Here is a 27,737-nt window from a genome sequence, read left to right on the forward strand (position 1 = left end):
ACACACTAGACACTAGAACCTGTGCCAGACGCTGTATACACGACAAACACACACACTCAAGCAATAGCAAATAAGACTGTTGAGGACTTTACAACAGTATAAGTAATTGCTATACATGAAAGAGAAACAAAGTAAAAGGACTTTAGAAGCCAAAATGAGAGAGACGACTTCTGCTTGGGCTTCACAAAGGATGTGAACTTGGATTCTATATTAATGAGGAGATGGTTTGGATTTCAGAAACAGTGAAAATTGCATGAGCGAAGGCAAGAGTGTGAACAGGTTGAGGGCATGTTTGAGGCAGTGGAAAAATATATTTTAAGTGGAAATCAGGATGTTTGGGAATAAAACGGGTGAGAAATCCATTCACTCCATATTATTATTATTGAATATCAGTTCTGTATCAGATATTTTTCCAGGTGCCCTCCTGTAGCTGTGAAAACACAAACCAACATTCTAGTCAGGGGAGACAGATTGTAAACAGCATGAATAAGTAAATATCAGCATAACAGAAGCAGAGTCTAATGGAAGAGCATCTCTGGCAGAAAGAACAGCAAATGCAGACCCTTGGGGCAGGAACAGACTGCTGTGTTCACAGAGGGAAGGTGGTCAATGGCTGGAATGAAGTTCAAGGGCACGAGAGTAGTTGGAGACTAAATCAGAGAGACCCAACTGTGTTGAGCCTTGAAGACCATGATAGGGTTTTGGCTTTTATTCTGAATGAGAAGAGGAGCTGCTGGAGGATCTTTGACCAGAAGAGTGGCATGATCTGACTTAAGTATAAACGGATCATTCTTGCTGCTGTGTTGAGAACAGACTTTAGGGAGGACAGGGTAGAAGCAGAGAAAATGCTTTGGAGGCTGGTGTAATAACGCAGGTAATGAATAATGCTGAATTGGAAGGGGTCACATTTTGTATGTGCTGTGAAGGACTGATCAGGATTTGTTGCATGTAAGAAAAGGAGTAATCCAAAGCTGAATTGAAGAGTTTTGGTGTGGGCCTTGGAACAAAGGGAGTGTTCATCCACTGAGGTGGGAAAGACCACAGTTGGGCTGGAGGACTGGTTCAGTCTTGGAACTGCTACGTTCAAGATATCTATTGGGCATCCAAGTGGATGTTAAGTAGGAATCATGTCTGAAGATCTAAATTCCAGGAGTCTTCAGTGTGTATAATGTATTTAAAGACTTAAAGGTAGATATATAGGTAAAGGAAAGAAGACTCACTGAGTCCTGGGGGTTCCAATGCTAAGAAGTCAGGAAGATGAGAAACCAACAAAAAAGATGGAGGAAGTGTGTCCAGAGAGGAAGGCAGCAAACTAGGAGCCCTGGTGTCCAGGAAGCCAACGGAACAAAACGCTTTGAGAAGAATCATCTAGGTCGCATGCTGCTGACTGGCCAGCTAAGATGAGGCCGGAGATTGGACCACTGGATTCAGCAACATGGCAGTCATTGTTACCTCTACATGAACCATTTCAGTGGGACGTGAGAAGGAAAGTCTGGTTGCTGTGTGTTTAAGAGAGAGTGGGAAGAGAGGAGTTGTGGGCACCAGCAAGAGACCACGATTTTGAGGAGTTTTGTTGTAAAGGGGAATGGAAAATTGGAACAGTATCTGGGGAGGAAACTGGGATTCTATTCCTGTCTGGGCTCATTTGGGATGTTTAGGGAACATCGGCAGGGGAGTGGGAAGTTGGAGTAGGAAAGCAGCATTTTTTTTTAATTTGAAATTCATATTTTATTACATTTTTCTAACATTCTTACTCATTTGTGTAATTTGTAGTTTTTACTTGGTCATATAAATGTTTAATATTTCATCTACATGTGAAGTATGACATTTTGTGTATGACTTTAATTCTTACTTTTTAAAAAATCAGCATTTCAGAATTGTTATGTGGCATTCTGAGGATGAAACAAACAGAAAAATAGTAATTCTTAGCCACTATAGGCTGAACATCTGCAAAATCTGATTCTGTTAGCATCTTCCATGTTAAGTTCCAAGAAACAGTCCAACAGTCATCAGACCCATTCTTCACACACGATCACATTAATAGAATAATCGATGTTACCCTTAAGGTTCAATTCTTATTAATATGATATACAGAATATGAATAATACTGTTTTGTTAATAACCTGCTAGAGGCCGAAGCAGGTTGAGTGTTTGGGCTTTGATACCTGAAACTTGTGATTTGCAGGTTCAAAAGCCATCATTTATATACACAGTTTCAGTTGAAGCTCAAAAACTATCAACTATACTTTATGGTTAGTGAACATTTATGCCTTTTTGATAAATGATAAAAAGATCTTACTCCCAATGACTGCATATTAAAAAAAGAAGTTAATAACAAAATGATTCCATAGGAGGTTGAGGCAGAAGGTTTGCTTGAGCCCAGGAGTTTGATTTGGCAAGACCTGGTCTCTAACTTTTTTTAAAAGATGATTCCAAATGAAGTCTAAGAGTGAAAGTGAATGCCAAGCACAGACCCTTTCATCTCCACATAGAGAATAAACATGGGACAAGCTGACAAGGATTTTTGGCTAACGGCAGCCACTGTTGCTTTGATAGATGCATACAAGCCCTTTCTAACATTAGCAAGTCATAAAAATCCACAAAGTAAAAATCTCAGTTGAGAACTTCAAACAATACTTCTGTTTTACAAGAATTTATTAACCAAAAAAACAATTGAACAATCAAATTGAAGTGAATTATGGGACTCAAAAACATCCTAAGTTGCAAAATCAATACATAATGGAAAATCCAATGACATTTAAAAATGTAAGATTAATTCTTTTCATTGAGTTCCTCTACTTGCATTTGCAAATAGAGAGAATGGCGCACCTGTTTCAGGGATTCTTTAGCCTTAGCAAGGTCGTCTTTTAACTTGTTGTATTGCTCCACATCAAAATGCCGTTGTTTTGATGTCTTGTGGAAGAACTGAAGAAATTGCCTACTCTTAACAGTTGAGTAAGTATAATCCTGTCGAGTGACTACAAAGTATGCAAAAAAGACCATAGAATTTGCAAATGTGATGAAATATGTAACTGGTTCCATGATATCCCAGAAGTACACCCAGAAGTACACGTGAGCCAGGCCAGTGCCCCAGCCTGAATGGACAGCAGTGCCAATCCAGCCCACAGGAGTCCACTGGTTTTGGCTTCTGAATGAGCTTTAATTCTAGCTTTCACCTGTTCAAGGGGCTGCAGCTATTCCTTCAGGTGGTCAATTTTCTCCAATAAATGGTGCTCTCTCTTTTTCTGAGACTCTTCTAAATGCAAGACTGTAAATAATCCATGAACCAAGGATTTCATGTGTTCCATCTCAGCAGTGTGCTCATTACTTGTTTTTTCTTTCGTTGGACACTGTACATCATATGCTATTTCATTAATGACGTTTAAAATCATTCATTAGCAAAATATCCATCAAGGTAGAAGCTGAAATCTTGTTGCCATCTGCTGTGAAGATGGTTGCAGTTTTGACACCCTTATCTTCACTGCGCAGGTCCTGAAGGAATGAACCAACTGTTGACAACATTGGTTTGCCAACAAATTGACAACGTTCTTTTCTAGATGGCAAGGTAAGTGTTATCAAGGGAAGGCCATGTCTATAATTAACTGCTATTTCATCAGGTGGCACCACTGTACTATAATGGTGTGACTGGTAGTATTTCAGATTTCCACATAGCTTCACACACAAAACCTGGGGCAGGCCGGGCGCGGTGGCTCATGCTGTAATCCCAGCACTTTGGGAGGCCGAGGCGGGTGGATCACGAGGTCAAGAGATCGAGACCATCCTGGTCAACATGATGAAACCCCGTCTCTACTAAAGGTACAAAAAATTAGCTGGCATGGTGGCGCGTGCCTGTAATCCCAGCTACTCAGGAGGCTGAGGCAGGAGAATTGCTTGAACCCAGGAGGCGGAGGTTGCGGTGAGCCGAGATCGCGCCATTGCACTCCAGCCTGGGTAACAAGAGCGAAACTCCGTCTCAGAAAAAAAAAAAAAGAAAGAAAGAAACCTGGGGCAACGGCGGCAGCGGCCACGGGCTCGCAGGGCCCCAGGTGCAGGGGGTCGGCAGCGGCCGCGCCCGCCAAGACCAGAGGCCCCTCGGGAGCATCGGGGGCATCCTCCTGCAGGCGTCAGCGGCGCATCCCCCCGTGGCCTGGCTCATCAGCGCCTGGCGGCTCTGCGCTGTGGGCGCTCCCGCCCGGCGCCTCCCCGCCCCGCCTGCTGGCTCCGCGCGCCGCGGCTCCAGCTCGGAAAGCAGCATTTTTATAAGGAGGATTTACCATGCCAGCTCTCATTTTGGGTGATGGTGCTCAATCCTGCAGGGAAGCTTTGGGAACGGGACAACCCCAATGCCCGCCATGTTGTCCAAGCTGAGGGGAATTGGAGACGTGGTGTTTATGTATCAACACCTGTCAGTTGTTGGTTGGGGGGTGTTCCAGGGAATGTGAATTTACTGGCACTTTTGGCCTGCAGTGGGTGGCTGGCACAAAATTGAGGCAGAAGAAAGAAAGCCCTCAGCTGAAGAATAGTGGCTGACAGGGCGAAGTAGGGTCCATATGCACTGAGGAGGTAAGGGCAGAGGGCAAACAGCATCCGTCCCAAACCCAGGGAAAGTTTTCAAAAAATAGTGGGAAAAATGAAAGGCATCTTTGTCGATGGCAATGATTGTGTGTGTGTGTGTGTGTGTGCGCACGCGCGTGTGCATGTGGGGGATAAGGAGAGAGAGGTAGAAATTGCTAGAATAATATATAATCATGTATCACTGAACAACAGCGACATATCCTGAGGAGTGCCTTGTTAGGTGATTTCTTCATTGTGGAAATACCACAGAGTGGACCTACACAAACCTACTACACACCTAGGCTATGTGGTACAGCCTATTGCTCGTAGAATGTTGAATAGTATAGGCAATTAGAACACAATGGCAGGTACTTGTGTATCGAAACAGAAAAAGTACAGTATATAAAGGATGATGATCTTATGGGACCACTGTCATACGTGAAGCCCATTTTTGACTGAAACATTGTTATACAGTGCATGACCGTACTTAAGCAGGCAAGAAAAAAAAAGGGATCTAGGGCACAGGGGCAGGGCTGGATTTAGATTGCAGCATGGGGACTCCATCTGCAGTGACCAGCAGGAAGGTAGCATGTGAGTGGACGGGAAGTGGGGAATATGTGCACATCCTCTTCTGACTACTTCAGCGTTCTGAGTGGTTAGGAAGTAAGGCCCTGAGCTGAACGTGGGGATGGGTAGGAGGAGTTGGAGGACTGCACAGAGAGGAGAAATGGTAAAGTGCCCATTCAATGGAGGGTCAGGTAGTGTGATTCCTAGGCAGCTGGAAGAGACCACCTTCTAGGAACATCACCTGTGACCAGGCTGAAGAGGCCCTGGGTAGGTGGTGAGAAGGTTAAGTGCTGTTTTCTGTTCTGGGAGCCACCAAATGCTGTAGTGGAACAGGGAAGTGAGTGATCGGAGTCAGGCACCTGAGTCTGGTGTTAGGGATAGAGGGAGCTAGCCAGATGTGAAGGTAGAAATCACTTAAGCTGCCTTCCCATTAGCCTGACAAGAGATGATGAGCTTTTGGACTGGGAATTAGGAGCAGATGGATGGGAAATTGGGCTTGGCACAGTCTCAGGGCTTCAAGGGCAGTGAAACATTACTGCTTCAACTTCTTTTTAGTTGCTTGTGCTTGCCGCATTAGAATTATCTTCAATCCTTGGTTTCTTTCAAATATCTCTTTAAGCTTACTTGTTCATGTTCATATTTAGTTAAACTAAATAATAAGGTGTATTAATCCACTTAATTAGGCACAGGTTAGCATGTTAACATGTTAAGAGTGAACAAGTGATGTGAATTCCACTCTTTTATTCAGGAAACCAGAGTCCTTCTGACATGTAGAGCCAGTGTCAATCATAATAAATATTAGTAAAGTAAAATTATTATCTCATTTTTTGATAAAAATAAATTCAATGAGAAGTTCTAATATGTTGTGCCTAGAATGCATTGGGTTGAAAACCTCATGCTGCTGGAGATACTCTGGTTTAGACCAGTTGTCGTCAAACTGGGGTATGCATTCCCTGGAGATATGCAGAGACTTTCATGGGAGACACAGAGATAGATCATTTGCAGGAAATTAACTTTCCTATCCTCAATTTCTGCAGGTACTAAAATTGATACCTTTTAATAGTTACCTGCAAAATAAGGTACTTCTGGTTGAAGGTTTTCCTTTCTTACTCCACTTTCCTAACCCCCCTGACCCATCCAGAGTCTTGCTCTGGTACACTGCCCCAGCCAACAAAATCTTCCTGGCAACCAAAGGAAATTAAATTTCTCCTTTAGTGCAGTCACCCTTCACTTCATTGAGATGTGTTCCCAATAAATACTTAGGCTTTATGTTTAAAGATTGCTAATTGCAATGTAGATTGTGTTCATGTTGTTCAGACCAGTTGGTTATGGTCTAATAGTACATGTAATATTAATGTAATCCAAAAGAAAATTTCTTCACAGTTAGAGCCCATGGTCACAGAAAATAAAATCAACACATTTCAAATTGTGTCTACTTTATATATTCGTTGCCAAAGAGTGTGATAGGGCTATAAATAAAAAACTTTCAAGCATAAAAGTAAATTACATTTAATTAATGTTAAATGCCATGTAGGAAGTGGAAGTAAAATACAATTTCAGATCAGTAGGGTGACTAGAGTTAACATTAATCCATTGTACATTTCAAAATAGCTAGAATAGAATAATTTAAATGTTCCTACCATAAAGAAAAGATAAATATTTATGGTGATGGATATCCCAGTTACTATGATTTGATTATACAAATGTATTAAATTATCACAGAAACTGCATACAGCTATTATATATTAATAAAAAAGAATGATATTTTAATTGTTAAAGGGCTTGTTCATGCCTTTTTAAAAAAAATAGATGAAGGTAAATATGAATTCCATGTCGTATTTATGTTTAGCTGAATACATTGAAAAGAGTGATGTATCTTTTATCTATAAATGTCAATATGACCAGGAGAAATTATATTCCTTGTAACTATTTTAATTTGTAATGAAATTTTTTAGATATTAACTTAAACCATGTGAGACAGATTATAGCTGTTAGAAATTCTCTTAGGGAATATGCAAACCTCTGAACTAGACTACTTTTCCACAAAGTTCATAGGTAGGTGACAGAAAATAAACATGAAAGGAGCTCCAGGGTACAGAGAGACTTTTTATTTTTGGCCCAGGTTTAGATATTCATAAATATGTCTATATATGTGTAGGCTTGGGAATGCTTCTATACTCAGGGAAGAGAACCGATGTCCTGGTATTTATACTTGACTTTTTCAGATCACAAGTTCCAAATTTAGGCCAAGAAAAATCTTACTTCATCTCAATCCACAGATCTGAAGCCACCTCCATGAATAATGGAATTAACTCTGCCCACCAGGCATCAATGCCATCCTACAAGATATCTTTATTTTAGTTTGAAAAATGCTGAACACGATTGGCTCTGGTGGGAACTTTAAAACTCTATTAATTGCTGTGTTTCACCTGAATTCACAGAATTCCTCACCCATCTGCTCCTTCCCATTTCCCACTTAGGTTTTCTTCATGTTGTGTCAGCTAGATAGAGGAGAATGGTGGGAGAAGAATGGAGAAATCTCTGCTCTCTTCTCTTGTAGAACATTATTGTGCAGACGTGTTACCAAAGAAAGGCACAATTAGGCTCCTCCAGATTTAAATCTGCAGGAAGACTGCAAGTGCACATTTAGAAATAGTTTCAGCTAGGATTTTAAAAGTGAGTTTTCTGGCGCTATCTCCAGTCAGAAGAAATTGTAATACCCACTTATGTGAGCTTCTGGTTTATTGAGTTTTCAGCTCTGTTGTAAGAAGTCACCCTTATTAACGAGACTCAATTCTGCTTAAGGAAGAGTTTTTGGTTAAAATTCAGATCACTTCAGCAAACACTATGGGAGCTGGCCACATAGCCTTGAGGAATTTACAATTTGAGGAAAAAATAGGTGCATACACAAATCATTTCTTAAGTCATAAATATTTTATTTTTGTAATATATCTGTACTTATGGAGGAGTTGTGTTTCAGACACTTTGTCATAGCACAGGGAGTCTAAGATAAATAAAATGTCATCCTGATTTAATGCATAAGATTCCCACATGTCCTCCACTTCTGTGACTCACCAGGTAATTTGAGGTTCTCCTCCCCTCCATGTAAGTGGTCAGGGTGTGATACGGACACTCTGGCATGTGGAATGTTAGGACCATGCATGGCATCTCCCCCCAGATAATTCCTGAATAAAAGTCATAATTATTACAATGAGAATACCAGATTTTGTGGGTTTGTTTCCTATGTTGATGTACTGGAAACTGATAGACGCTTGGACAATGGGTTGATAGACGTTTGTTGAAATAAATCAAAACCTTTACCTTGCTCTGATCCTGCTTTCATTTTGAAATAACTTTACGCCCTTTCAGTCGTAGGTAGTGTTAACTTTTTCTGCTCAAAATTGATCTGTGAAATAGATATCCACAATAAAAATTGTAATTGGTGATAAAAAACGTAATTTTGACCGAATTAAATAAGATTATTTAAGAGGGAGAAATTAGAGAAGTGACTGAACATTGGCTAAAAATGAGGGTCTCCCATCAAATGGGAAAATCTGGTCTAGTTATCACCAGGGCACTATGATTGCACATTTGCTCCCTAAGGCGAGGCATTTTATTTGTACCACAAGTGATTTAATCAACACAACCTAACAGCACTGTTTCACATGTTGGATTTCCTAATGCAGTTTTATTAAAGGGGACACAAAGGAAAACTTCATATTTAGTTATTATGATGATGAACTATAAAGAGAAGAAAATATATTTGTTTTAATGAATTCCCATGAATAATAAAAAAAAAATCAATCTATGTTCTTTCTTAGCTTTTAAAGTTTGAGATTTCAGTGTAACTAAAGGAAAGACATAATTTGTATCTTCCTGGGATATTTGTTAATAGGAGGGCGGGTGGAGGGAAGTGTGACCCAAAATAGTATAAATCTGCTATTTTTCTCCGTATTATTCCCCCTGTTGGAAATGACTCGTGGCTTCCCTGTGTTTACGTGATGCGGCGTGAACTTCTCGGTCTGGCATCTGAGACGCATCTTTCTTGCAGGACTTGGTGTTCCTTTCTGGAGACAGGAGTCAACTTACTGACGACTTTCATTTTTGATGTTCCTACTCTGTGTTTCCTACCCTGGGCCCCCTGTTCGGTCGTGGCGTGGGCTGAGATGAGGCAGTGGAAGGGCTGCTCGCGTGGGCGGAGGCCGAGTCACACATCAGCCCCCACCCAGTGATGGAGGATCGTCATTCAGGTGCTGCCTGCTCGATGGAGGGGGCCGTGGCTGCAGGGAACGGAAGTTGCCGCCGCAAGGAAAGAGCTTCCCTGAATTCGAGGAAGGAGGAAACACCCATGTAATAATGAACGGCTGCTTAGTACGTGACTTGCAGGTGGTATGTGTCCAGGGAAACTATATTGTTTGTTTGGCTTTCAAGCCCAAGCCCGAGACGTCCTATAAGCAGCTTCCCCAGCCTCAGCATCACTGATATTTTAGGTTATATAATTGTGCTGGGGAGTCCTGTGCCTTGTAAGATGTTTTCCCTATAAGCAGGGTCCCCCAGCCTCAGTGTCATGGATACTCGGGTTGGATAATTGTGCTGGGGAGTCCTGTGCCTTGTAAGATGTTTTCCCTATAAGCAGGGTTCCCCAGCCTCAGCGTCATGGATACTCGGGTTGGATAATTGTGCTGGGGAGTGCTGTGCCTTGTAAGATGTTTTCCCTATAAGCAGGGTCCCCCAGCCTCAGTGTCATGGATACTCGGGTTGGATAATTGTGCTGGGGAGTGCTGTGCCTTGTAAGATGTTTTCCCTATAAGCAGGGTTCCCCAGCCTCAGTGTCATTGATATTTTAGGTTGTGTAATTGTTTTGGGGGTCCTGTGCATTGTAGGATGTTTTCCCTATAAGCAGGGTTCCCCAGCCTCAGTGTCATGGATATTCGGGTTGGATAACTGTGCTGGGGAGTCCTGTGCATTGTAGGATGTTTTGCAGTAACCCTCACCTCTACTCAGATGCCAGGAGCGACACGCCTTCCTTCAGGATGTGACAACCCAAACACTGCTCCATGTTCCCAAGGAGGCAAAATCACCCATGGTTGGGAAGCACTGCTGTACACGAATTTTCTTCAAATCATATGGGCATGGGCAATTCTAGAATTATGTTTTCTTTCTTCAACATTTTCTAACAAACAATTGTATCTAGTTCTTCTTCACACCGAACTGTGACTGGCCCTTGATCTGTCCAGTCCTACCCTGCTCTTTGGAACTGACAACCTCATGGAACTGTCACTAGACCACAGGCCCAAGTCAGTTGGCCTGGGGAACAGTGTCCGGCTCTTCCCCTCCCTCCTGTAGGAAAGGGAAGGAGATGAATGAGCTGGATGTAGAAGCCAGCAGATTTACACTCTTTCTTGGAGAAGGACTCTGTATTAATTCATCGGAAGAATGAGTTAGTGCCTTTTGTGCAAGGAGTGGGGGCAAGGCCTGTGCTTAGAATACATCACAGCCTTACTGTGACACCATGGGTGAGACACGATACATTTTGCCCCCACATCAATGACTTTGCCATCTTTATGAAATATGCCTGTCAATGGTACTTAACTAGATGGCAATGAGATACTGTTCCCAAAGATCTCTGTAGAATGTTCTGACTTACATGGACATTAATTTGCTCTGCCAGGCTTGCTCTCAGGATTCTCATATGACTACATAACACGCTTTTATGGAGTTTGTCATCAAAGCAGTGGGCCGTTCTGTTGTTACTCATCTGACTTTGGTTTCCTTCTCATTATTCTTTTATGAGACTCCACAATTGATTGATGCTTATTAGAATACATTTTGGCTGAATTTCTCTTCCATATGTTTCACTTGCTCATTGAGGAGAAATGTCATATATTGTTTTTATAGACTATTATGCACCATTTATATTTAATATTTTTATAATTAAAATATGCATTGGAACATTTAAAATTCTGACTTAGTCATCATGTTTTTAAAGAGTTTAAATGTAGCAAGATCTCTGGATCAGTATAGACACTCTATATTTCTCATTGGTCTGTTGGATCCATCCTAATTTTTCAAAGGGAGGGTTTCTTTTTCTTTTCAAATAAAATTTGGTTTGGTGCTAAATTGTTGTAAATGTCTTTCTTTTATGGAGCTCAAATCTGCCTTCTGGAATTATTCTCTGGTCCATTCTGTTATTTTCTTTGAATGCAGCTATGACAGATATGCTTTCTTCCTCCATCTGAGCATCCCACAATGATTCAAAGTCAGCTCTTAGGTCATTGCTCAATTTGAGGTCTTCACTTGTATCTAATACCTCTAGTTTCTTCAGCTCTTCCTTAGGTTAAATGATATTCAGATGCCTAACTCTGCCTGCTGAAATCACACCAATTCTCCCAGATGCAGTGAAAATGCTGGCCATCTCCCCCATGGGCTCCTCCCTGGTCTCCACAGCAGGAAATCCTCTTTCTCTCTGTGTTCCCACAGGGACTTCTACTTGGTTATAATCTTGGCCATGTTCTCCCTGTGTGCTCTGTGTACCTACCCTGCTCTCCCATGCCCTGTGGCCCACCTTGCAAGGGGACCTTTGTTTCCAGAGTGATGACTTATTCTCTGGAAATACCAAATCCATGAGTTAATGACAGGAGAGGAGTAGAGCAGCATGAGCATATACTACGTGCTGAATAGATTTTTTTAAAGTAAGCTTTTAGTTTGTAGAATAGTTTTAGGTTTACAGAAAACTTGTAAACTGTCCTTGGAGCTGCTGTTGCTGATATAGATGCAGGCTAATTTTTTGTATTTTAGTAGAGACAGAGTTTCACCATGTTGGCCAGGATGGTCTCAATCTCCTGACCTCGTGATCTGCCCGCGTCATCCTCTGAAAGTGTTGGGATTACAGGCGTGAGCCACCGCGCCCGGCTTCAATCCTTTTTATTGATGGGTCCAGTTTCCACAAGAGGCAGTTTTCTGTCAGCATCTCAATATGTAGTTCATTTCCCACTGAAACATGAGATAGGTAGTTTATTTCCAGTAAGTCTGATCTTTTTTTTCTTTGAGATGGAGTTTTGCTTTTGTTACCCAAGCTGGAGTGTAATGGTGGGATCCTGGCTCACTGCAACCTCTGCTTTCTGTGTTCAAATGATTCTCATGCCTCAGCCTCCCAAATAGGTGAGACTACAGACACCCACCACCAAGCCCGGCGAATTTTTGTTTTTTTAGTAGAGATGGGGTTTCACCATGTTGGCCAGGCTGGCCTTGAACTCCTGACCTCAGGTGATCCACCCACCTTGGCCTCCCAAAGTGCCGGGATTGTGAGCCACCACACCCAGCCGATTGATTTCTTATATGCATTAAAAATGTCTCAAAGTCTTCTTTGACTTTTCTTGATGACTTCCCATGCAAATGTCTATGTCACTACTACCGCTAACAGCCTGAAGTCCATGGTGGAGCTGCTATTTTATTTCTCACATGTCAGTAGTCCTTCGTTTTCATAGTTACAGGAAGGGGCAATAGCTGAAGGTGCACTGACTCACTACGTGAGTAACTGTTTCATCTGCCGATTTTTCTTCTTCCAGCTGCATAGTGTTCACATTATGTTCTTACTTTCTTGCCGTTGCTTCTGATTGAACCTCTGGCCCCTTTATGACAGCACTGACAACTCAAGGAGGAGTCTGGCCAGATGCCTGTTGAGTAGATGCATAGTCTCAATACAGGTGTACCATAGGCTATTGAAACAGGGATAAGGCCGGGCGCGGTGGCTCACGCCTATAATCCCAGCACTTTGGGAGGCCGAGGCGGGTGGATCACCAGGTCAAGAGATCGAGACCAGCCGGGCTCGTTGGCTCATGTCTGTAATCCGAGCACTTTCGGAAGCTGAGGCGGTGGATCACGAGGTCAAGAAATCAAGACCATCCTGGTGAACATGGTGAAATCCCGTCTCTACTAAAAATACAAAAAATTAGCTGGGTATGGTGGCGCGTGCCTGTAATCCCAGCTACTCAGGAGGCTGAGGCAGGAGAATTGCCTGAAGCCAGGAGGCGGAGGTTGCGGTGAGCCGAGATCGCGCCATTGCACTCCAGCCTGGGTAACAAGAGCGAAACTCCGTCTCAAAAAAAAAAAAAAGAGAGAGAGAGAGAGAGATCGAGACCATCCTGGTGAACATGGTGAAACCCCGTCTCTACTAAAAATACAAAAAATTAGCTAGGCATGGTGGCGCGTGCCTGTAATCCCAGCTACTCAGGAGGCTGAGGCAGGAGAATTGCCTGAACCCAGGAGGCGGAGGTTGCGGTGAGCCGAGATCGCGCCACTGCACTTCAGCCTCGGTAACGAAAGCGAAACTCCGTCTCAAAAAAAAACCATGGTAAGTGCTCTCATAGCCAGTGGGATGGCAACAATGTTAATGCTTCCTGATCCGGTCAAATCTGACTTTGTTTGCAGTTGACACTGTACAAGCTGTGTAGCTGGGATGGTAGTAATTTTGGCAGGCTGCATGGTGATTTTGTTTCAGTTTTCAGTAGAAGCTGGCATCATGGTAAGGCTTATCTCAATGACTGTCTTAGGAGAGGTCACTGTTGTTGGACTAGTGCTGGTTATTAATGGTGCATCTGCATTAACTGACTGAACTGCCACAGTTGAAGTCTTCTAACCCAACAATGTCATTTCAACAAGTACCTGCACTGCCATACGGACTGTCCTTGGAGCTGCTGTTGCTGATATAGATGCAGTGGTAGCTGGAAACCTGGGTGAAGCATCGTGACCAGGGGAAGTGATATTCACAACTCCAGCTACACCCCTCTCTGCCTGGAGAAGTTTATAAGGGATGAATTTTGCCACCACAAACAGAGGATGTTGCTTTCAGGAGACTTTCTATAGACAGTGGCACTCATTTAAAGATTTTTCATTAGTAACTCCTGCTAAATCTTCCTTACAGGTTTCATTTCTTTCTTTTTTTTTCTTTTTGTCTAGTATAAATGATTCGAGATAAACCAGTTAAATCATAATGTATTATCTATTTTACACATTACTAGAGGTAGTTTGCTGATATTTTATCTAGGGTTTTTGTATTTACCTGAGACTAGCCTGAAAGTTCTTATTTTTATTTATTTATTTATTTTTTGAGACGCAGTTTTGCTCTTGTTACCCAGGCTGGAGTGCAATGGCGTGATCTTGGCTTACCGCAACCTCCGCCTCCTGGGTTCAGGCAATTCTCCTGCCTCAGCCTCCTGAGTAGCTGGGATTACAGGCACGCGCCCCCACACCCAGCTAATTTTTTGTATTTTTAGTAGAGACGGGGTTTCACCATGTTGATCAGGATGGTCTCGATCTCTTGACCTCGTGATCCACCCACCTTGGCCTCCCAAAGTGCTGGGATTACAGACGTGAGCCACTGCGCCCGGCCCCAGTTCTTATTTTTGTATAACTTCCTGGCTCTATCAATCTATGTTAGCATCCTTTTTTTCTTCTTTTTTTTTTTTTTTTTATTTTCATTGCATTTTAGGTTCTGGGGTACATGTGAAGAACACACAAGATTGTTGCATAGGTACACACGTGGCAGTGTGATTTGCTACAGGTTTCATTTCTATCATCATCTATGACCACTATGTATTGGGGCATATACTTGAACTGATAAACAAGGCTCTGTCCTTCAAGCTTTGCAAGAATTCCCCTTTGATAATAGTATCTCAGAGCTCGTTCCACAGTTTAACAGTTCACATCTGGTTTATTCATATGCTTTTCCCAAAGCTTAGAGACAGCCCTTGAATCCACCAGTTTGAATATGCCTTGTCTCTCTGGATCCACTTAATGTACTGGGGACAAGTATGTTTATCTTGAAGTAGATCTAAAAGAAGCTCCCACAAATAGACTGTGTTTCCTTTTCCTTCTCTCAGTTTCCTTTTTATACCTAACTCAGGAGACCCATGGGAAATTGGTGAGTGTTGGGTCTTTGCTTTATGGCCAACTTTTTTCTTTTTCATTGGTTCATGGCTATGTGGTCATGGGAGGAATAGGAGAGGTATGTATTGGTTCAGACTCCTCAGCTGTCACCTCCACCAGTTTCTGTAATGACTTCTGGCCTCATAGCAGCATGGATAAATTCAGGACTTCTTGAATCCCTCAAATAGGTGGGAGATTCCATATGAAACAGGGCTTCAGCAGCTTCGATTGTCTTTTGGAGTCATATTCAAAATAATGTTGCTCAGGCCGATGTCCTAAAGCGTTTCTGCAGTTTTCCTCTAGTAGTTTCACAATTTGGGGTCTTATATTTATGTCTTTAATCCATTTTGAGTTTATTTTTCTATCTGGTGAAGAACAGAAATCCAGTTTCATTCTTCTGTGTGTGCATATCCCATTATCCAAGGACCATTTGTTGAAGAATCTGTCCTGTTTGCAATGTGTGCTCTCGACACTTTGTCAACAATCAGTTGGCTGTAGATGCATAGAGTTGTTTGTGGGCTTTCTGTTCTGTCCCTTTTGTCTATTTGTCTTTCTTTATGCTAATGCCATCCTGTTTAGGTTATTACAGCTTTGTAGCGTATTGTGTATTTTGAAGTCAGACAGTATGATGCTTCGAGCTTTCTTTTTTTTCCTCTCCAGAATGCGTTGGCTATTTGGGGTCTTTTGTGGTTCCATATGAGTTTTAGGATTGTTTTTCCTATCTATCTCTGTGAAGAATGTCACTGGTATTTTGATAAAGATTTCATTGAATCTATAGATAGCTTTGGGTAGTACTGGTGTCTTTAAAATGTTAGTTAGTTTTTTTTTTTTTTAATTTGGACACTTTTACTTTTATGGAAAAGATGATTTCCCTGGATTTTTTTCCTGTGAGGATGAGGCATTCCAAAGCCCCAGCGAGGTCAGGCAAAGTTCGTCATTTATTTTTGGTGGGCAGCGCATCTGCTTCCCGAGGTGAGTTGCGAAACCGTTTTCTAGCGCGCACGGGGCTTTCATCTCTCTGGTGCCTGGAACGGCTCCCCGAGACGCCCACTTAATGGACTTGGACACAGTTACCTTTGTTACAAATTAACTTCTGGGACTCCGGCTGCAGCGATTAGGAAAGTCCCACGATTCGCGGCCAAGGTCGCTGCCCTCACAAGAATGTACTCTGCACATGTTAGTTTTTCTAATGCAAGAACACGGGACAGCTTTCCATTTATTTGCATCCTCTTAATTTCTTTCATCAATGTTTTATACTTTTCAAAGCAGAGGTCTTTCAGCTCCTGGTTAAATTTATTTCTTGGCATCTCATTTTCCTGTGGCTATTTTCTATGGAATCATTTTCTATATTTTCTTTTCATATAGTCCCTTATTAGTGTATACAAGTGATACCACCAATTTCTGTATTTTATCTTTGTATCCTGTGACTTTACTGAATTCATTTATCCTAACAGGTTTTTTTTTTTGGCAGAATCTTGGTGGAATTTTCTGTATATACATACACTGTTGGTGGGAATATAAATTAATAAAGCCAGTATGAAGAACAGTTTGGAGGTTCCTCCTAAAACTACAAATAGAGCTACTATACAATTCAGCGATCCCACTGCTGGGTATTACACAGAAGAAGGGAAATCAGTATATTGATGAGAAATCTGCACTCCCATGTTTGCTGTAGCACTGTTCACAACAGCTAAGATTTGGAAGCAACCTAAGTCTCCATCAGCAGATGAAAAGGGTAAAGAAAATGTGGTGCACACACACAATGGAGCACTATTCAGCCATAGGAAGGAATGAGATTCTGTCATTTGCAGCAATTTGCAACAGTATGGATAGAATTGGAGGTCATGATGTTAAGTGCAACAAGTCAGGCACTGAAAGACAAACATGGCATGTTCTCACTTATTCAAGAGATCTAAAAATAGAAACAGTGGAGCTCATGGACACTGAGAGCAGAAAAATAACTGCCAGAGGCTGGGAAAGGTAGTGGGAGGGGATTGGCAGGGGTGGGTGGGGATAGTTAATGTTATAAAAAAATAGTTACAAAAAAGTAATAAGACCTACTATTTGATAACACAGTAGAGTGGCTATAGTCAAATATAATTTAATTGTACATTTAAATTAACTTAAGAAGTATAATTGGATTATTTGTAACAGAAAGGATAAATGCTTGAGGGGATGGATACCACATTCTCCATGATGTGATTATCATGCATTGCATTCCTGTGTCAAAACATCTCATATATCCCATAAATTATACACCTATTAGGTACTCATGACAATTTTAAAACTAAAATTTAAAAATTTAAAAAGAGATGCATCCTTTGGTCCCTGAAGTACTGAGGTGCTGCTGTGAGGTGCAGGGACTCCTTGTGGCATCCACAGCTGGGGTGAGGTGGGTGGAGATGCTGGTGATGGAGAGTGGTACTACTCAGGCAGTCCTCTCCAGTGGGAGTCCTGGTGAGCGGCAGAGAAGGCCACTGGCACCAGTGCTGGCGAGATGCCTTATGCTGGGGTCAGGGTGGCCTTAGGCCAGGTTCTGCCTCTTTCCATCCCAGGTGTGTGAGAGGCTGGTGGAGATCAGCCTCCCCACAGCCATTTCTCTTCCTGGACCCACAGGAAGACTACACGTCCCAGCCTCTCTTGTTCTTAGGTGAGGGCCAGGGGTTTTGTCAAATAGGGTGGAGGTAGAAATTACATCTAGGTTTTTCCCAATGCACAATCCTTCATCCTCTCTCTTCCCTTATGAGCCACTGCTGAAGCCATGCATTTTAGAGACAGGGTCACAACTCGGCAGGAGCCTGGAGGCCTGAGCCACTTACCCTGTTGCTATCAGCCTGGGATGGGAAGGAGAAACAAGCCTTTGCTGTACTAAGCCACTGGGATTTCAGGCTTATTTATTGCTGCAGCATAACCTATGCTATCCTGACTAGGGTAGACTGAGCTTGACAACATTTTAAACCTCTCTGAGTCTCCCTTTCTTCATTTGCAAAATGTTAATTGTGTTATGTGTTGTAGTAGTCAAGGCCATCTTCACTGTAGGTAACAGAAATCTATTCATTCTGGCTGCAGCAGAAAGGGAATTTTTGGAATATTTCAGGGGACTCATGAAATCCAGCACCCACTGCTTTCCTAGTCCCAAGGACACATCCTTCATGTCCCAGCATTGTCATCCAATCCACTGTCTCTGTGTCTCACAGCAAGTTCCAGAAGAAAAAATCTGATTGTCTTAGTTCGTGTCAAATCATCTGTAGCCAAAGACCAGGGTCATATAAGACAAATGCGGCCTTGGGTTTTCTTCTTATGAGCAGGGTGCACTTTTCCGTTAGATAGGTATCAGGAGGGAGAGGGATTACTAGTTCCATGTGTAAGGAGTCTTCTCTGCCCTGTAAAGGGATCCAAGGGAAGGCCTGCTACTTCTACCACCATCCAGCCCAGCTGTCAACCCCTTTCAGGCACATTTAAGTGTTAGACATTTGAGTCACCCGCATGGTCTGAAATTGCAGCTGGTGACCTTTCGGCAAATCTAAGTTCTTCCAGGGCACACAATAGTGTGGATGCACAAAGCAGCTGAAAGGACCACAGGGAGGGAGAGCAGTGTCCACCTCACAGTTATTTCAGCGCCACTGATGCATAGGTGACCACAGAGCTATTTATTTATGGGCTTGCTCTGCTTGGTAGAGCTCCTTACAGGCCTGTGACAAAGTAGTGAGAATGAACAGAGTCTCCAAACAGTAGGATAGTCTGAGGGCAGTTCACAGGGCGGGGCCTCCACCTGTAGGCTAGGATCTGGGCTGTAACTCTATAGAGTACTAGCAGCGGGCACATTCTCTGTTAGCAAAACGCTGCTAGGATGCTTTCCATGCACGCTGTCAAGTGATCCCAACATACGGTTTTGCATGAAACCTCAGCATTTCTGCATACAGCATGGCAGACACCTTTGGGACATCTGCTCAGCCCATGATCCCCAGCTCATACAAAATAATAAGGACATGATCATCATCGCCTTCTTGGCACGTCCAGGGGCTGCAGTGCCCCTGCTCTCCATTAGAAGGTGCTACTGAGCCAGGATCAATCTATCTTGCTTTACTTTCTGAGAGTTTCCTCTATTTCTTAACATTTGTTTCCTAGAAACAAAGGGTTGCACACTTCTCTAGTTGGAAATCTTGCGCTGTCAAGTGAAAGAAGACTTTATAGTAGGACAGTGATTCATTCAGGAAATAGTTCAGAGTGATGGACGGAACCACCTCAGTGGGCGGTTGTTCATGGCTGTTCACTTAATCTGTCAGTAACAAGTGAGGCATCTTTTGGGGCTAGAACTTGTGGAGTGCAGTAAAAAACAGAGTTCCTGGGAAGAGCTGTAAAATACAACCCGGTACTCTCACCCCCTGCTTGTCTCCACCCCCACCCTCACCCAACACTTTGCAAGGGGGTTGTGGTTCCAGGAGGTATTTCTTAATGCCTGATGAGCTGTTAGACTAGTCTAGAAAGGAAATCAAAGGACCCTGTGCTCTTGCCTAACACGATGGTAAAGTTGGTTAGTGCAGGGCATGGCTAGGGAAGGACCGTATTCACTATGGCTCCACGAATAGTATTTTATAGAGAGAGGTTTGCTGGTGGCCAAAAGGCTCAACCAATGCTCAGCAGCAATACAGTAACAGAGAATAGATGCTGGGGCGATTTGCCCTTCTTTTACACATTGGAAATTGGGGACAAGAGGCCATTTCTTTGTGATTAACTGGAAGAATGGAAAGGTAAAGACCTCTGCTAAATGCCAGGTCCTGTGCAAGGCACTTTTACACTTGGGTCATGTAATTTAAGCCACAAACTTTCAAGTTTACTTGATATGACCCTTGCTTCTCTCTCCTGTCTAATCTGCCATTGTCTTCTACCACTGGTCTGAACTACACAGGTCCTCATGCCAGCTCTTGAATACTTTAGACTTGCTGATCTCTCTGCCTAAAACTCTCCTCTCTAAGTTGAGCACACAGGCTAATGCCTGCAATCCCAGCGCTTTGGGAGGCTGAAGTAGGAGGATCACTTGAGCTCAGGAATTTGAGACCCACCTGGGCAACATAAATAAAAATACAAAAAGTAGAAAACTTAGCTGGGCATGGCGGTATGCTCCCATAGTCCCAGCTATTCAGGAGGTTGAGGTGGGAGGATTGCTTGAGCCCAGAAGTTCCAGGCTGCACTGAGCTGCAACCACACCTCTGTACTCCATCCTGGGCAACAGAGTGAGACTCTGTCTCAAAAAAAAAAAAAAAAAAAAAAAAAAATCTGTTCTCTGGGTCTCTCTGTGTGTCTTCATTCCTTAATTCTAGTCAGGCCTATCATCAAATGTGACCCCCCTTATGACTCTCCAGCCCCCAGCCTGCCTGAGTTTTCTTTTGGGCACACACTACAGCCTTCTTGTGTGTGTGCTGACCTGTGTGCTGCCTGTTCTCCCATTAGAATGTCAGTTCCAAGGAATCCAGCCTCAGTGCCAGTATCACCACCCCCTGAAATCTCAGTGCCCTGGACAGTTCCCAGCATATGCTGGAAGTGCAACAAGTATCCATTGAATGGATACATGCATGAATGGGTTACATTGGATCACTTTTGGATAAACTGGATTATTATAGAGATATTGGAGAATTTGTAAGTTTATAGATTATCAAACTCTTTTTGTCTGCCTCTGACTGAGCATGGAAAAAAGCAGAAACAAAGCTCAAATGAAGCTAGGCTAATGCTCATTGGAAAGTCAGGGGAAACTCATTTGAGTGGAGGGAGAAATGACCCTCCTCTCACTTGAAGTTCTGTTACCAGTGCCTAATGAGCCAGGGGCTCCGGTCCCCATCACTAAGGGCTCTCTCAGGACCTTGCACACAGGCAGCTTTACAAAGGACCCAGGGACTTCCCTCCATGGCTGGAGCTGCCTGTGACAGCAGACTGGCTGGGTGTAGGGATATGGGTCTTTCAAGACTCCACCCACTTTATCTTCTGGTTTTCACATTGGACAGGTGAGTTGTCCAATACAAAACCCAAAAGAGTATTTTTACATAAGCTGGCACACTCCGCCCTCTGTAAGTCATGGTGGGTTTTGATAAAGATATATCATGGTTCGCAATCTTTTTTTTTTTGATGTGGTGTTCTCTGCTGCACACAGCCTAGTTCAATTGTGCTCATGGAAGATGTGCTGACCGAATGGTGCTTTCCACCCTGATTTAGAGAAAATACATAGTCTGCTTTGACCCACTAGATGGATCTTCCAACATTGGGTGCCTGGCCTCCATTGAAACCATCTTTGTTGTCTACAGAAAGGTGAGTAGACAGACAAAATGTCAGGAGGGCTGAGATTTCCTGCCTCACTCCTGGGGTGGTTCCTGGGAAGGTTCCTCACTCCTGGGAAGGTTCCCAGGCTGAGAGTCACGAGTTTAGAGTCCTAATCTCTGTCTCCCGACTAACTAGAAAAGCCCCTGCAGGCAAACCACAAACTTCTGTCTTCCTGAGGCTCCCCATTAGAAGAACTGAACTGGTGACTTTCTGTGCCTACTTTCTGTTGTTCCTGGGATGATTACATAGAAGGACAGCCGAGATTTGTTTTGAAATCTGGATGCAACACCAATGTCAGACATAGTATTAGGTTCCAGGCAGCATCCAAAGACCCACTCTGTTCCTTCTTTCTGCATCTCACCTCTTACTGTATTCATTTTCCTTTGTTTCGAGAACAAATCACCACACACTTAGAGGCAGCAAACAACACCTGTTAGCTGTCTCCCACTTCTGTAGGTCAGAAGTCCAGTGGCTTGGCTTGTAGAAGAAGTAGAGAGTAGAATGGTGCTTACCCTGTGATTGGGGGATGGTTAGGGAGATGTCGGTCATTAAATACAAAATTTGTTAGACAGGAGGGAAAAAAAGGAAGAACAGCCATAGACCCATCATTTTCTTCTACTACATTAATCTTCAGAAATTCAGACTTAGTAACTCCCTTCCTGAATGTCTTTCCAAGGTGCCAAGTGACCTCAATGTTCCATAGACAATGCCTTACACAGCAAAGTGCTTCTTGGGGTGGGAGGCAGCTGACCTTCCCTGGAATCCTGACTGCAGGTTCCATTTAGAACATGGGGTCTCATTTTGAGAAGGTCTTAGTATTTAACATTCACAAGATGTTCACAGGTTCAAGAAAACATAAAATGATATTCAGGGTAAAGAGAAGCAGCAGAGATTGGCTGGGCGTGGTGGCTCACACCTGTAATCCCGGCACTTCGGGAAGTCAAGGTGGGCAGATTACCTGAGGTCAGGAGTTCCAGACCAGCCTGGTCAACATGGAGAAACTCTGTCTCTACAAAAAATACAAAACTACTAATAGATTCCATGTAGAAGGGAGACATTTAGTATTAGCATTTCTCTTTCTGTGTCTGGCTTGTTTCACTCAGTGCGATGCCCTCCAGACTCACTCATCTTGTGGAAAATGACAGGATTTCCTTCTTTTTTAAGGCTGAACAGTATTCCACTGTGAATGTATACTGCATATAAAAATTCATTCATCCTCTGATGAACAGGTGAAGTGCACGTGAATGCTTCCAGCATCTGTGGGGCCATGAGGACCTGGTATCCCCATCCCTTTCAGCAGAATCTTCTAGACTCCATGTTCAAGGAGCCCCTTGAGGTTGTTTACCTTTGTCATCCCTCAGTGGGCTCTTGACTTCAGCTTCTGCTTTAGCCAGAATGGGAGGAGTTGTTTGCCACGCATTGCTAATCACAGTCTGTCTTCCATATGTGTGAACATAAATCCCCACACAAGTAGTTGCTTGGCACCTGGGCACACCCAGTACTGGAATTTGGGTTTTGAAAGTGAGAGCTGTCTCAGTGGCTTCCTTGGAGAATGCATCACTGATGATTGAGGAGGGAGCTGAGGAGTAGGCAGTGCCTCTGGAGGAAGCCAGGAAAGGGACTGACCTGCACTTATAACTTGGGTCACCTGGAGGAAGAGACAGTGGGGCATGTGATATGGGAGGGGGAAGGGGAAGACAAGGTCATTCACCCTTCGGAGCATCTTAGGACCATTTCCTTCCTTTCCATGTTCTTTCTCCTTGGTATTTCCCAGTATTTCCCACAGGGTGCCTTTGGGGATTTGGGTGAGTGGGAAGTCCTGTCCTTGCAAGGTATTTCTTGTCCATGGCTGCCAAGCATCTAACATGCTAGCATCCCCTATAACCCCATATTGTGAAAACCAAAGAAGACCTGCGCACGTTGTCTGCCACCGCCTGCGTTGCTGCCATACTCTGCAAGAACCACTGTGGAGTTGGTGTCACACAGTGGTGGGTAGAGGTTTGTATCTGGGACAGCTGAGGAAGGCGGTCATTTTATTTGGTTTCCAAATGGGCCAAATGAGCAAAAGAAATACTTCCCATGTTCCCAGCTGTTATCGGTTGACATTGCCTAGGAATGTATTTTTAAACTGCATTTGCTAGTGAATTGTTGGGACTGGGCATTTGGAAATAAAACGAATGTCCTCTTGTTTCCCTGAACCAACGAGGGTGGGCAGGGGGGAGGGACTGGCTGTTTTCATTTCATATATATATATATATATATATATATATATATATATATATATATAAGCATTTTAGACTTTATTATTAATAATCAGGACATTAGGAATTTCCAGATTTTTTTCAGTAGCATTTGTAGAACCACTTTTGATAACAAATACAGTAGTTAGGAATATGCATCCAATTCAGAATGCATAATAATGTTTATCCTGAATCCTTTCCGGCTAAAAACAGGGCTGGCGCTGTGATGAGATATAGAAGGAGAATCTACAAAAAACACTGTAACATGTTTGTTTTTTCCCAGAGGCTACATCCTCTTTTGCTGGAATACTTTATAAATACATATTAAAAAGTAAGGCAACAACTCCAAACAGTCCAAGCTGTTTGCTCAACTCTTTTCCCAATTAGCTTTGCAATCCCGGCGATCAATTTCATGGGTGTATTGTTTAGTGTTTGTCTTTATTTCAAATGGTCCAAAAGGATGTTTTTCTCACATTTCTGAAACATCTCTGGTATGTGTGTTCAATGATATATGCAACTAATACTGGTCAGGTACGGAAGCCTGTGATGTCCCAGTGCCTGTTTTCAAAGGATTCAAGACATTGATTTGGATTCACCATAAACTGGTGCGTGAATCCAAAATTCCCTTTCCTGCTATGTTTATCACCTCTTCTGTTTTAACTCCTAATTTTAAAACTAAAGGAGTACAGGACTACCTGGTTACTGGAAAGATGTTCACCCCAGTAAACAGAACTTTTATCAGGGACCTTTATAATTCATGGCCCCATTCCACATGGACATTCAACTCAGGAAGATGTGCAAAAGAAAAAGATGTCAAATTACAGTCAAGTGATCCGAGGAGGATGTTATACAAACTTATAAGGAAATGACAGTCTTTTTTCCTTTACTATAAATACATTTAACAACTTAGCAGAAAGACAAGCTAAATTTAAGATTGTTCACATTTTAAAATTGTATCATACTCTCTGCTAGTGATAAATAAGGAACTCCCGATAATGGAATTTTAACATAGCAATTTCATCAACAGATCTTTGAAGACCGATTTGTTTTTTAGAGAGGGTTAGAACAATGATTATGTTTGCAAAGTTCTGAGAAATCCATCTACTGCCCAAACTTTGGATTGAAGTCCTTTTTTTATTTTCCTTTACTTAGAGACAGGTATATACAGTGCGGTTGTAATAATGAAACAAATGTGAAATCTACTGTAAAGTTGCACAATACAGAAAACTGTTGCTCCATCTTCTACTACATAAATGTGTGACTCCACAGGTCAGTAATGTTGTTGTCATTATTTTTGTTAAGTTGGAATTATTCCATCACGTCTAAGACCTCTCTTTAACTCCAGATCCTCCAATTTTTTCCACAATTCTTCACGCTCCTTTTCTTTCTTTTCCTCATGCTGACGATCTGACTTGTATGTGGCTGTCAGCTCGTCAAACATGGTCCTGTTCATTTCCATAAATGCCTTCAACACGTTGTACACTAAAGCCACAATAGCCAGATTCCAATGTCCTTTCGAAATCCTATGAAGGCTGGAAAATATGATGGGAAGGATGATGTTAGAGTTTTCTTCTATCAAACTCATGATGTATTCATTATTCCAGTAATACAGTGCTCCTTCTGCCACCTGAAAATGGGGGCTAGATACACACTCGGCAATTTGTTTAAACAAAGGTTCTTGGATTTTAACCAATTGCAAAGGTTCAATCACATCCAATATTTATTTCAGTTCCACAAGGAACATCACCTCTTTTTGACTACATGTTTTAGGCCAAAATTTCATTAACCCCCTAATAACTGGTTCTGTGAGTGAAGGGATCTTTCTCCAGAAACTGTACTATACAATATGCCAGCTGTGCGTGGAAGAGTAATAAGCTCCTGACAGTGTGTAAGGGGATCAACACTTTCACCAGAAACTGTTTGTGTTCTGCCTTAAGAGATAAAGCAAAGCCATTGATAATACTTCCTAATATTTCCAGCAGTTCAGCTACACCATTGAAGTTTTCCGTTTCATAAACAAACCTTAGAAAAATATTGTTAATCTGTTTTCAGATAAATGCTCTACGACCAAGAAACTTGCCATAAATTCTGTGTAAAACTGTTTTTAAGTAGTCTCGTTCCCGAGGATCTTCGCTGTCAAATAGCTCCAGAAGCTGTAATACAAATTTCTGATCTATATATTTTTGGCAATGCTGGGTTGGAATTCTTGGCTTTCCAAAAATCATATGAAAAATTCATATACAAGCTGTAAGTGTGGCCACGATGCCTCAAGGGTAGGTTAATCTTCTTCTGGATCAAATTCATTGCTGTCACTAGGAGGGAGAGTTCTGAATATATTGCAAGATACCATTCTAACTACTTCAGGGTAAGTCTGCTCTGTCAAACAGCCTCTGCTTATTGTAATGTAGTCCACCAGTTCATTAAGAGTGGAGCGCTTGTATTCTTTCATTTTAAGATCAGATAGCGTGTCCATGAAGTCAAAAATGACACAGCACTGCTGAAGTTTCTTTCTTTCTTTTTTTTTTTCTTCTGAGAATATCAGGCTTATTCAAGAATATTTAACATCAAAGTTGGGCTTTTAAATAAATCTTTTACCTTAATTAGTTTTTGACCAAATGTTGTAGACAGAAGAGTGAACTTGATTCCTTTAGATAAATAAACAGCCGATTTAATTTCCATGCAAATAACTTAAACATTATTCCATGACTCGCAGTAACGAGGGCAAAGTTAAAAGGCAAGTACTCATGATGTACAATCTTCCTTACATATATCCTCAAGGTAGATTTCTTTCTTTATAGTAAGTTCTGTCTAATAAATGAATGGCGTATACAGGGAATAACTTCTCTGTTTAGTGCCAGAGAAGTTTACAAGCAGTACCTGATGGTTTCCACGACGACTCTATCAAACCAGTAATTCTCTAGTTGGGAGGGAGTGGTGGTCAAGAATTGAAAGCAATTGGTCATTAAGGTCATAACAATATTTCAGAAGACATTACACATACGACAAACATTTCTTACAAGGCAGTCACTGAATAATTAGAATAAACAGAAGAATTGTTGCTGAAAACATAGCTATACATTATGTTCATCCAACTGAAGATTAGTGCGTTAAAAAAAAAGTTAAGGACAAATCTGTCATGTTCAGCTGCACTTGATTCAAGTGTTGCTCTCAAAGGTTTGTGTTGTTATAAATTAAACATGCTGCTGCCTTAGCAGCCAAAGGTACTAGGAAAAAATGTTCATGTCACAGAATAAATAGAGCAGCCTCTTTCAAGCAAAAAAGTTATCTCACGCCAATCCGGGAGGTCGTCCACTCTAGACCTCGGCATAACCCTTCTCCTGTGAGAGCACAGCAGGACTGAACGTGCCACGAGCGAGGGGACTACGGGTCGGCGTTGGGCCCAGCGGGCTCGAAACAAAGGACTATCCAGTGGGGACTCGCCGCGGCGCTTTCTGAGGGTCGGGTTGAGGCTTCCCGGCCTAGCAGTGCCCTCGCTGCGCGGTCTCAGGCGGCTTCTCGTTGTCTGCTCCCCGCAGCCCGAGCCGCGGTGGGGGGCCCGGCGCCGCGGCACCTGCTGCCGAGGGACCCCGCGGCCCGCCCGGGTGCTCGTGATGGGACTGATGTGCGCCAAACCGTGGAGCCTCTTCTGTAACCAAGAACACAAAGTAATTATAGTGGGACTGGATAATGCAGGGAAAACCACCATGCGTTACCAATTCTTAATGAATGAAGCGGTTCATATTCGCCAACCACAGGCAGCAATGTTGAAGAAATAGTTGTGAAGAATCCTCATTTTCTTATGTGGGCTATTGGTGGCCAGGAGTCCCTGCGGTCATCGTGGAACACACATTACCCAAACACAGAGCTCATCGTTCTTGTTGTGGATAGCATTGACAGAGGACGACTAGCTATTACAGAATGAAGTTTCTTTAGGAACAGTTCAGGCTGCTCTGAGGTTGGAACGTGTTTTAGCAGCGGCAGAGGCGTTAACTCAGTAGGCTCGCCTTGAGACCTAAACTGTGAGGAGCGCTGCGACCTCTTCTGTCTGGCTTTTCTGACGGACTTCCGAGAAAATCCGTCTACTGTATCCACCGATGGAGTAGTTGGTGCGTAGGACGTATCCCTACTTGAAGCTTC

The 27,737-nt window shown here is 42.7% G+C and overlaps 3 pseudogenes; all 3 read right to left on the minus strand.

Moving 5' to 3' along the window:
• Nucleotides 1-2,763: 2,763 nt before the first annotated feature.
• LOC105723741 (calcium uniporter regulatory subunit MCUb, mitochondrial-like) lies at nucleotides 2,764-3,690 on the minus strand (annotated as a pseudogene).
• An 8,881-nt stretch (nucleotides 3,691-12,571) lies between these two features.
• On the minus strand, nucleotides 12,572-15,274 carry LOC135268628 (ETS-related transcription factor Elf-2-like; annotated as a pseudogene).
• Nucleotides 15,275-24,644: 9,370 nt separating this feature from the next.
• LOC110567004 (serine/threonine-protein phosphatase 2A 56 kDa regulatory subunit epsilon isoform-like) lies at nucleotides 24,645-26,925 on the minus strand (annotated as a pseudogene).
• Between the last annotated feature and the right edge of the window lie 812 nt (nucleotides 26,926-27,737).

The sequence above is a fragment of the Aotus nancymaae genome, unplaced genomic scaffold (genome assembly GCF_030222135.1).
Source record: "Aotus nancymaae isolate 86718 unplaced genomic scaffold, 86718_ANA_hifiasm-v0.15.2.pri h1tg000041l, whole genome shotgun sequence".
Lineage (NCBI taxonomy): Eukaryota > Metazoa > Chordata > Mammalia > Primates > Aotidae > Aotus > Aotus nancymaae.